This window comes from Cryptomeria japonica, chromosome 8, assembly GCF_030272615.1.
Source record: "Cryptomeria japonica chromosome 8, Sugi_1.0, whole genome shotgun sequence".
In the NCBI taxonomy this organism is placed as follows: Eukaryota; Viridiplantae; Streptophyta; class Pinopsida; order Cupressales; family Cupressaceae; genus Cryptomeria; species Cryptomeria japonica.
The window spans coordinates 670,059,376-670,071,591 of record NC_081412.1 but is presented as its reverse complement, the minus strand read 5'-3'; positions in this window follow the sequence as shown (position 1 = coordinate 670,071,591).

The window sequence follows — 12,216 nt, the reverse complement described above, 5'->3', positions numbered from 1 at the left end:
GATGGATGTTAGCGTTGATGCTATTATGGATAGACATCTTGATGATCTTGTTTTTAATGACATGTTGAAGAAGAGAGATTCATTCGTCACAAGAAAGAATGTTATCAATGCGGCGAAGAGGGTCCATTCTATTCAATCACGAAAGCATGTGCACGATGCCACTAGCATCTTATAATGGAAAAAACAAGATGAGGCTAATTTTTTTTTCCAGCAGCTAGAAGGTGCCGACAGACCTTTCATTATGGGAATACAAATATCTTGGATGCTTGATATGATGGTTATATTCTCGCATGACTCAATCATCTCAATGGATTTGAAATTTACAACAAACAAATACGAGGTAAGTCTCTTCGAACTTAACCTATTTTCAAGAAGCCCATTTGATTTGTGGATCCTCATGATCTTCATGTTTTGTTGTTTAAAACAATATCAATTGTATTCGTGTCTCATTTTCAACGAGTAGCAAGCGGGGGTGCCTGTTGCATGGGCTGTGACATCAAGGATATTCAGGTGTGGTTGATGGAGTTGCAAAGATGAGGAAAGGAAAAGAGGCTTGATTGGAGGATCAATGCATTTATCACGGATGATGCGAGTTCAGAGATTCATGCAATAGAGTAAGTGCAAGAGCGAAATGTTTGTCTACATGAAATCAAACATTATGATATGCTGGTTTATGTTTTATTTGAAATGAGCAAGCTCAATTCAAGGTTTTGTTCATAACAGGAGCCTTTTTGAATGTCATGTCATACTTTGTATTTGGCATGTGCATCGAGCATGGTTGAAGATTGTGTACAAGTATGCAACGAAGGAAAGAGATGGACATTTTCACCCTCTAGGGGCGATAATGATGGCAATGCATGAAAGTGAAGAGAGCACTGTGCAGGAGTTGCACACTTTCTTTGCTGAATTTAGTGATCAACCACATTTTCTAGAGTACTTCTATAGCACATGGTGTCAAGAAGAAGGTCATATCGGTGAGTTTGACATTACCTTGGATTTAGCTTTATGACTTGTTAACCATTTTGGTTGTCGTTTGGTAGTTGACATCCTACTACTATTTTTAATTTCTTTTTTTCTTTTTTTTTTGGCTACCTATGTGGGCAAAAAATTTTAGGAATTTCACTCATGCTAACTAGGACACAAATAATGCCATTGAATCATACCATGGAAAATTGAAGTCACTGCACCTAAGAGATGATAAAAAGACATGCTCGAGGAGGATGGACAATCTGTATTTTATACTTGTGTATAAAGTGGAACCATTCTACCAGCAAAAGCGAGAATTGTAGTATTTTGGATTTATCAAAAACTTTAGGTTGACACGTTTGCAAACTAGTATGGAGAGGGAAAAGACAATTCTTGATGTCGATTGTGTTCCAGATGACACTACTCCTAGTTGGTACTAGGTGAAAAGTCAGTCCTCATGCAACTGGTATGTGGTTAGGAAATTTGGGGTTCACTTCTACATCTATGAATGTCTGTAGAGTTTGTGAGGAAATATGTGCAAGCATGAGTTGAAGGTTGTTGCAATGATGTACAATTCATTTGACGATTCACGTGTTCCGGGTAAGTGGATTTTCATGAATGTTAATCTTTGCTAACTTAAAAGATGTGTAGCTCACTCGAAGATCTTGTTTCATATAAATCCTATTCCTATGTTGACTCCAACATCTGCTAATACTAATGAAAATCCTACACCTCAACCTGTTGTCGATAGCATTTCAAATGCAGATACAGATTTACTAGATGTCGACACTGTAATGTGGAACGAAGCAAGCAAATATTTAAACATGTTGTTCCAAACAATGCCAGGTTCAGGCGATAAACTAATGGCATTTGTAGGTTGTTTGGATAGGTTCATGGTTGATCTTCAGAATGTCAATGCCATGGCATTTGATTTTAGTCCCTCTAACAATCTAGCCAATACAACCACTAAACGTATGTGACCTTGGTTCAGTGCGATTCGGGTCCGTCATCGTAATCGACAACAACATAGGCAGAGTACTACAACTGAGATCTTTCATGATGTTCAACACCCTGTCACCTTTGAGTTCCCCTTTGAGACTTCTAAGAGGAGAAAGGGAAAGAGGCAATTGGACCAAGCACCAGAACCACATGTCCTTGCCACTGAATTGGTTGTGTCTAATACAGGTTAGTACTCTAGTGTTACCTTTAAAGTGGTTTCTAAACATGTGAATGTTGCACACCTTTATTTAGTCGTCATGTCTTATAGTCGGTGAAAGTGATCCACACATATGTGTGACAGTGTTCGGCACCCCCTGAACACTTGGCCATAGGAGTCATTGTCGACGATTGGCTTTTGATGGTCTTTTAAATGAACAGGGATCACAAAATGATCCTCACTGATACAAATTTTGTTATTATTTGTTTAGATTAAGCTTTTTGTTTGTAAGTATGTCATATATGTGCTTCATGTTTAGCCATTCTTCATTCAACCTATTGTGTAATATGGAACAACTTTGTTTATTGTAATTGCGTTGTAATGTTTACTATTATTGTCCCTAACCATCTTTTATAATGTATCTTTGTATGCAGGTCCCATTTTGTCATTGTGTTCATCCATTAATGGCATTTACATAACGTTAGGCGACAAGAGCAGGTTATATGCAACTGAATTTTTCAGTATTATGCTTTCATGTCTTCAATTTATTGAATGCTCTAGTTAAATAATTAATACTCTTATGGTATGATTATGTCTTAATTTTTTTTCATGCTTAACACTCTTATGTCTTACATTTATTGAATGCTATAGTTATATTACTAACACTCTTATCGTATGTATCTATAGATTGCTACAAACATTGGTAGAGAACAACGAAGAGTGTGTTATTTCAGCGCCTCCCGGATATCCTTATTGCAGATATTATCCAAATGCTAGTTCTTAAATGAGCTGGTGACTGCAACATTCACATGGGAAGACATTATACCGATGACTATATGTACACTATTTACACAGAAGAGGTGCTCTTGTTTGCCCAAATGACGATTTGGGGGATGGTCAGTTTGTATAGGCGACTATGGCTAGTGTATTTCGCCCTTACATATTGGCCAGTAACTATCCCTCAGTTTCACGTCATGTGTGCTGTGAGACCCCATTGGAGATGTGGATGAGCCCTAGTGCCACGCTTCAATGATAGTATCTGGGATGTCATGGCCTTCTTTCCATGGAACCTCCTTATTTTGGACTACACCCCCTTTTTCACTGGTTATGATAGTCCTTAGCTAGCACCGAGGTTTGTCAGGATACAAAGTAGATTCCCAACATGGAGAAGGTCCTCTCATTAAAATTGTATAATTGTTACTGTATGACTATGCTCTTTTATAAAACAATTCATTTCTATGGTTACATAGTCGATCTTCATACGTTGCTTGTCTCAATTATGTTTACGATTTATATGTTTGTGTCGATTATGTTTACAATTTATATGTTTGTCTCCATACACTTTATATGTCTATAAACCAATACACTTTATATGTTAATGTAAATCTAATAAATATAATCCTTTCTCTAAACATATCATATCATTAAGTCTACTCTAAAATGAATAGTATTGATTTCTGTAATAATGCAATTTTGATATGCAATGAAATTAAGATGAGAGATATGGAATGTAGATGTGTAAATTGTGAAGACTTGGATTGAAGACAATTTTCTCTCCTTCATGATGATGCAAGTATGTCAATGATTCGTTTAAGATAGATCAAAAAGATTAATTAAGGAGGTTAGGTTTTAGAAATGCATTATTATTACAATATAAACAATCCATTACATGTCATCAAAGGGAATGTGGTAAGATAATGAAGAGAGCACTAGACTCTGTGTATAACACTAGCAGATAGTATAAAATAATTTCATAAGTGATCAACAAGGAAACTTAAAATTTGAGAATTCAAAACTCAGATATGAATGTGGAGTTTGATTTTGCTTCAGAAATTGAGAGGAGAATATGAGGGCAGTTGGTGGCATGGAAGGAGAAGAAGAGCAGTGGTTTCCACCACTATTCCTTATTATGTCATCTTATCTTGTTTCAAAAAGGGCAGGCATTTGCAGAAAGATTGAAATTAGTAATAGTAGATGAAAATGGATATAGGCTCCCAGTTCAGCTTTGGTGTTACCTATGGGATAAGAGATGCAGGGATTCAAATTACAAGGTCTTTCATGACACCTTTGTTTGTAGTATTCTTGTTGTTTTCCACAGAGTGGTTCACAGATGATCTCTTGGAATAAGGAAAGTATTGAGACATTTGGCCTATGACCCTGAGAAGGGTCACACTCACAATTTTGCAGTTTGGTTTTACATGGGGGAATATACTATTATTAGGGTCTATGGTTGTCCCCAGACTCCCCATTTGTTGCTCATGTTTGTACCAGACATGCTTGCATTTTTAGAATTTATATGGAAGATGTTATGGTTGGAAAGAGAGTTGATCCTTCCAAGGAGGAAAGGGTCATTTATGTCTCATCATGTGACATTTGATGGATTCTCAATTGAATCCAACATGCTTGAAAAGTTACAAAGTTACTTAAACATCAATTTCAAGGTGAAACATGGTAAGGAGAGAATGTGTGATCTTGAAAACCACATCGGTTGTCTTATTAAATCAATTTCACATGAGTTACTAATAGAAGAAGAACTGATCAAAAACATCATGTCAAATGGAGAAATTATGGATAGAAGGAAGAAGTGGGAAATCATAGCAAGAGTTGAAGAGGAAAAGAAACAAAAGGATCCATCTTTCCCTGGGTTCTATGCTCATGTGACTGATGGGTTGGAGAGAATATAATTGTGTTTCCAAAATTTTGAAAAGATATATGGCAAATCATTAGGTGTGGAAGCCCCACCACAAAAGATTGAGGGTACACTAAAGAAACCCATAGGAGTTGTCATTCAAGAGGTAATAGATAACAAATCCATGGGAGAAGTGCATGTAGAGCAAGACAATACACTTGAAGTTGCTGCTGGATTCAGGGCCCCAGGGACTGAGGAGCCATCTCATCAATCAAATATGGTTCCACCCAGGTACCAACAAGAGGTACATGGCTATGAGGCCCAAGTAACAAAAGAGGAAAAGCTTGTCAATACTAGCGATGAAAGAGTGGCCATGTCAATGAGGTTCCTTGATGATGATAATTTCATCCATAGTCAGGAATTTAAAGATTTTTGGTTAAAGACAAAAATGAAGGAATTTGAAGAGAGGAAAGAAGTGAACCTCAGGGGAGTAGACAAAATGAAACATGAAGAGGTGATTGCCCAAACTTTGAAAGAAATGAGATTGGATGAAACAGACTTGACCCTTGCAGAAGCAAGAGAAATGGTTTTAAATAGTAGGATGCTCATAATTTCGAGAATGGCCATGAAACAAATGTTCTTATTAGATCAAATCAAGAAACAAGATGATCCCATGCTAATTGTTGAATTTGATTCAGATGAAGGGGTGAGTGGAACATGGTATAATCCCAAAATTGAGATATTAGCCTTATAGGTGAGCTCAAAAAGTACTTGTAAGCCGAAGTTGGTTGATTTGGTAAAGGAAACTCAAGGGGAAACACTTTTCAAATCCATAAAAGAAACATCTCCATTAAAGGTCGCTGCAATGACCATGCACTCTGCAATGTTTACAAGAGATGCAGTAAATCAAATGGAACGAAAGTTACATGAACTAGAGGCTGGGAAAAAGGATATGAATGATGAAAAAAGAAGGTTATATATTGAGAATGCTATGTTGAGAGGAAAGATGAAAGGTCAGCCTAACAATCAAAAGAAGGCAATTGTTCTGCATATGCATGCCCCTTCAAAGAAAATTAATAAAATAGGTGATAGTAAAGAGTGGACTGACAAAAAGAAGAAATACGAGAAAGTGATATAGGATATGAGGGCAGCCAATGAGGAGATCTTGCAAAAAATGGCACAAGAAACTCTATTAGTTTTTGAACACATTCTCCTACATAGGGTCAACTTTATAGTTGAGAAATTGGAAGAGATATATGAGAGTTATCAAACTTTGTTGAAGATGTTAGAAGTGTTCAAAGGGAATAGGCCCAAATTGGAAAACCTATCAAACAGGTGGCAACCTGCATATGTGACATTGGAAATGTTATGCAAGGTGACTTAGAGAAACTTTGATGCTGAACCAAAAATAAAAGAAACTTGGAAAATGGTGCAAACAATAAAAAGTGGACTCAATGGTGTCAGAAGTATGGAGCAAAAGGCGAGAGCGAAAATTGATTCTTTCTACAGATTTCAGCATTGGACTATCCCTCGTATCATGGACAATGACAAGCATATTCAGGACTTCGATGATTGGAAGAGTGACTTCACCTAGATTGTAGGAAAGATCACTACACATTTGAAGGAGGAAGGAGATATCAATGTTGACAGATTTCATGTGTTTCAAGACGGGATTATAAATGTGGACTTTGGTTATGCTGAGTTTGTTGCAGAGGTGAGGAATTTAATAGAGAATAGGTGGAAAGATCATTTGATGAACATACCCATCATTCTAAACTTTCAGTGGCCCAGTGATTATGAAGTTTACTAATGGGAAGTGACTCATTTGAATGTGCCTGCAAAACATTAACAAATATTGTCAAGTGCAAAATCCAAGAGCTACAATTGTCTTCAAATTTTCATTTTTTATTTCTCTCATTTTTCTCATTTCTCTCATTTCTCCATTATGTCAATTAGTTATGAAGAGGTGTCTTGTAATGGTCTGAAGCTTGTTACTTCTCCCAATTTTGTATAAAAGGGAGAAACCAAGACCAATAGAAAACAAAGGAGATTTTCTGGGAATATCGTAATAGTATGTTGTACCTCATTTCAGTGGCGAAATCAATAGAAGAATCTGAAAAACTTCTCTGCTCATTTGAAGTGTTAGTTTCAATTTTAGTTTGTTTGTTTCAAGAATACAAGTATAACTAACTTGCGTATTATACTTCATCTTATTCGTGTGGTAAAGCTTAAATAGTTAAATACTCATTGATCTATATTTAATATTTACGTTGTTATGACTTTATAGCACACATCTTTGTCTTCCTAGCTAACATACTTTGTATTTCCTTGATTGAAAAATTATGTTATCCTGTCTAATATGTAATGTCCCTACGCTTCTCTAACCCTGTCACATAACCCTCTTCTCTAACCTTGTCACAAACAGTTTTAAGGAAGTTAATTCACATCCAAGACAACATTAATTCAATCTGACACACATCCCAATCGAGTTTTATGTTCATTTCATCAAATTACTCATTGAAAATGCACATGGAATCACCGCCAACATGACTTAGGTCTCACGATGCTCACCCTGGCCATCCATTACTCTCTGAGTTAGTGCCACCTAATGATGAATATTTTATCAATTATATTAAGGTACACTCCTTGTAACAACAGTAGAATAAGAAGGGGACATCACATAATATACTCAATTCTAGTGAAATCAACTGAAGTAAGTTTAGAATACATTCCCAACATATATATGAAAACAAAGACATTTGAGAAAGCCACATATAGCTACTCTTCATATGCAAAACATATATAACCCTATAACCAATTGAAGAGGCACACATCACCTTGTTCAACCATTCATCATACAAGACATGTAGAAAAGCCACATATAACCATTTAGAAAGAATGAAAAAGTGTACAAGAAACCAGTCATTAACCATTGAAGTTGTTTAAGTGAAGTCAATCAAATTTATTGAAAATAACCATTCATGTAGCATACAAAGTGTTTTATTAAATGAAAGAATTGGATAAAATACCAATATGTCTAATTATAAACAGTTTGCACCATTGCTGACATTTTATTCAACGGGGGTCAATAATATACATATAGAAAACTTTGGTAACAATACAAGCCTCTTATGGAGGCAAAGGCTGAGTATTTAAATCACTTTTGTTTCCCCTAGTGGTTGGTGTAAGGGGAGGAACATCCTTCCCATCATCTTCAATGGTTACAAAGGCAGACACCTCCTCGAACATTCATTTACAGTACTAAGTGCATTGCACACAAACATCTAGCATGCTCTATGATAAGTCGGTGTATTGACATGTTTTTTATCAGGACTCTTAGGTTTTTGGTATCTTTTGGGTTGCATTGTGATAGTAAAATATTGTGAATTGACTATATGTAATCCATGTTTTAAAACTGAACTTAAGAAATCATGTTTGAGCCTTGTCTGTTAATTCCTGTAGCCATGCCAATTTATTCCTACAGCCAAATGGCTTGTCCCTGTGATATGAGGATTATTTAGGATGAATTCATATGTGAATTAATGAATGTATTAGTTAAGTAAGATACATATACATGTCCTTGTATATTGTTTCTATTTTAGTGCAGATAATAATTGATGCTGCAGTGGAGAATTCTCTTTTGTGCTTAAGGACTGGAGATTCACGTCAGATAGCTGGAGGTCAAATTGAAGGAGATTCAAGTGAGCACAATCTATGGCATAATTGGAGTAGTTGTACTTCACCATGGGAGTTTAACTCCGGTGCATGTTTAATCTGCAAAATATCTCTTTGGCGTACAAAGACTGTGGTTCGGTTTCAGATCCACAGTTCTTGTAGCCAAGCTCTCTATTATCCCCTTCATTTGACAGTGATCTACCTTTTCTTCTGGGCGTAATTGGAGTTATCCATTGTAGTTTGTCTTTTCTTTATAATAAGCTCTTCCTTCTTTTTTGAGAGTTAGACAGAATGGAAAGGGATTGAGCAGAGTTTTTGTCAAGTATTTTGAATTTTCTCTTTTTGAATATGTAATTGTCCTTCAGGAAGAAATGAATAAAAATATCTTATTCTGATCTATTAAGAGTTCTTTGCTGAGAGTTTGATATCACTCATCCAAGGGGGTCCACTTGGTGAGTGATCCCGTGTTTATGATTATTGAAGTTAGTTTTCACTTAGTTGCAGTAGAAGTTCATGACTGGGTTGTTCCTGTAGCCACTGGAAGTAGATCCTTTGACTATTCCTGCAGCCAAGGCAGAACGGTGTTTTTTCTATTATTTCCATTAGTTCATTTCAGTAGAGTTTTGAAAAGCTTTCATTTAGTGTTTATGATTTCCATTACTACCTTTCTTACAGTAATTAAGAATAACCATTTAAGGAGCTTAGTGCATATATATTGCAGACCCATTTCAAGTTTTACATTCCTGGCTTGACAACTAAATGAACACCAGCCATGAGAATAGTAAACTCTACCATATGAATGTCCAAACTTTGGATTGAGATTTCAATTAGAGGTATTATTGTCATTATAGTTGGGGTAGACACTCTGCATCTGGTTACTTATGATTTTATTGATTTTAGTGCATGCCTCACACACTACCTCTTGTCTCTCATTTGCCATCTGCAGTCTACGCACTTCCAGATCAAGGTCCATATTCTTATCGTCGAAGTCCATGACCTTGTTATTGAGTTTCATGCATTTCTTACTGATTTCAGTGCATCTCCTTTTCAGTTCAATGAATCTCCATTCAAGGTCAGGAATAATTCCCTTCAGCCTTTCATTTTCAACGTGGGCAATTTTGACCTTTTGTGTTAGCAGTTCTACACGCATGGCGTCAAACTTCATTATGTCCATCCCATCATTCCAGTCTACAAAGGGTGGTGGTGGTTGTCTTGCAGACTTCCCTAAACCACTGTCAGAGGTGAGAGCATCGGGCATCCCATTCACCTATGAAGTCATAGCAGGCGTTTCATTCTCCAAAATAGATGTTTCAACACCCTTTCTTTTTCCTATCTCTTCTCTTCCCATTGCCATCCCTGGAAACAATATCAAAAAATAAGTATTAGTACACAGATAGGCAAGACAACATGAAAAATGCAGGAAACAATAGTTTATGCCAACATGAAACGAATAGGTATTTGTTGCATTTTTGCATGAATAACATTATGTAGAATACAAAAGTTAACGTGTTCACTAAACTGGGCACTTGGGTGGCAAGTTACCTGCCAATTGGGAATCCATGTTTTGGGAATATAACTCCATCATTCACCACTCATCGTCCTACATCCAACTTATTACACATCTGCCATGAAACTATAACACAGGTCGGCTATTTTTTAATTAATTTTTTTTTGTTATTTTTTTGTTGTTAATTCATTTCAGATTTAGTGTTAAAAAAACAATAACAATGGTATATTGAACTGTCGTAAGCTACAGTGGAAAGAGCACATGGTTTACAATTTCAATCAAACATTCGGCTTGATCTATATACATAAAAGAGTTGCAAGAACCCTATTGCTATGTAATAACAAAACCTATGTAAATGCAATAAGTAAGAGACCTTGAACAATAAAATACTATCATCAACTTTATTCTACCATCCACTATCATTATTAAACATATTGTGCACCAAAGACAGCTTTATGAAGCTATTAAAGGGTAGTTCATGGTGTAGGATCACCATGAAACAGTCCAACAAATCAAGCCTTTACAGTTATGTTTCTTAAAATGGCAGGAAAGGTTGAAAATAAAGTACAATTCATTTAATATGAAAACAATAATTGAGAGGGTTTAAACTATGGTAAGGTAAAAGCCATCTCAACATACATCTTCAAATCCCATCTAAATAGTCTATCAAGACTCATCTTCCACCACAATATCTCACTGTAAATATTAGGAGAGAGGAACAACAATCTAGATCAAAAAATATTATTGCCTCCACTATCTGGTTTGTGTAATGGAGTTGACAACATTGTAGAATGCTTTATGCTTCTTCTCATGCTTATGTAACTCCGGAGAGGTGATGCCAAGTGATCGTAGCCTCTGACTTACTCGTCTGGTCGCAGGGTCATATTTAACATCCTCTTTTTGTGGCTCAACACTTTCGCCAACTTTATCATGCCACATACAAACAACATCATATGAGTGTTGTCTATTTCATTCCATTGGAATAACATAAACGATGGAATGAGAAGACAGAGGAAGGGATCTTGTCATCTTTGAAACTTACCATGGCTGGGGAACAGACCAAGTTTTCAATAGGCCACACCGCCCATGAGTTTAGGGAATCCAACAAGACATCAGCAAAAGGACCTAGCCAAGGTAGTTGGCCATTTGCATCAAAGACTTTCATGATGCAAATTTTAGCACAATCTCATGGAACTGGAATAGTATGACACATTACACCATCCCCCAACCCATCAACAATGCCTTCCCCAACTAGTGCCCCATCCACTAGTAGCTGGACTTCAACTCCAACAACAACAATGTGAGCATCTTCATTGGTACACTCTTCTTTGTCTTCCACGGTTGCCTGCATTAGTAACGAGTAGATGTGGTCGCTTAATTAGAATTATTTATAGCTGGCCATCAAACATAGGCAAATCAATTCATGGAAATGTAATACAACAGTACTGAAATAGCTATCTATCTCAACCCATTGCCCCCATTGCAGTCATGGTCTGCATTTGTACTTCCATCATTATTTCCCCCAGACTCTTCCTCAATGCTTTCTTCTATCAGATTATGTTGCAAAATGTGACACATTGTACAAGAGTGTAAGTACACATTAAACCCATATGCCTATGAACACTACTGGACCAAGCCCTGTGAATTTTACATGACTAAGGTAATAATATTAACATAGATAATAGACACAAACCACAACAACATAAAAAATGCTTTGCAGTATAACACTACCTCTCACCACCTGTTATGCACAATAAGAGCCCAATACCTATTCATCTTTGCTCTTATCCTCCAATGTCTACCCCAGTTCACTAGAATCCTCTGCAATCTTCTCGCCATTGCATGCACTCAAACTTCTATTCAACTTCTCCCTCCAAACAAACTTCTGAGGTTTCTCATCCAATATCGTGACCGACCGCATACAAAAAAGAGTTACTCTATAGTATAACACACCATGTGATATAGCACTACATGTCATGCACAATGACACTACATTACCTTTTCATCTTTGCACCTATCTTCCAACCTCTGGCCTAGTTCAAGAGACTGCTCTGTATTCATCTCACCACTGCATGCACTCAGTTTTTCAATCATCATCTCCTTCACCTTCTTCCTCCTAATAGATGTCGGATATTTTGGATGTGATTTTTGAGGAACACTACACACGGTGTCATTAGGAAACTGCATTGACTGTTCTTTTCTCCTATCTTCCATCATCTGCCCCAATTCAGGAGACTTCTCTACAATCTTCTCACCACTACATGCACCTAATTTTTCATTTGA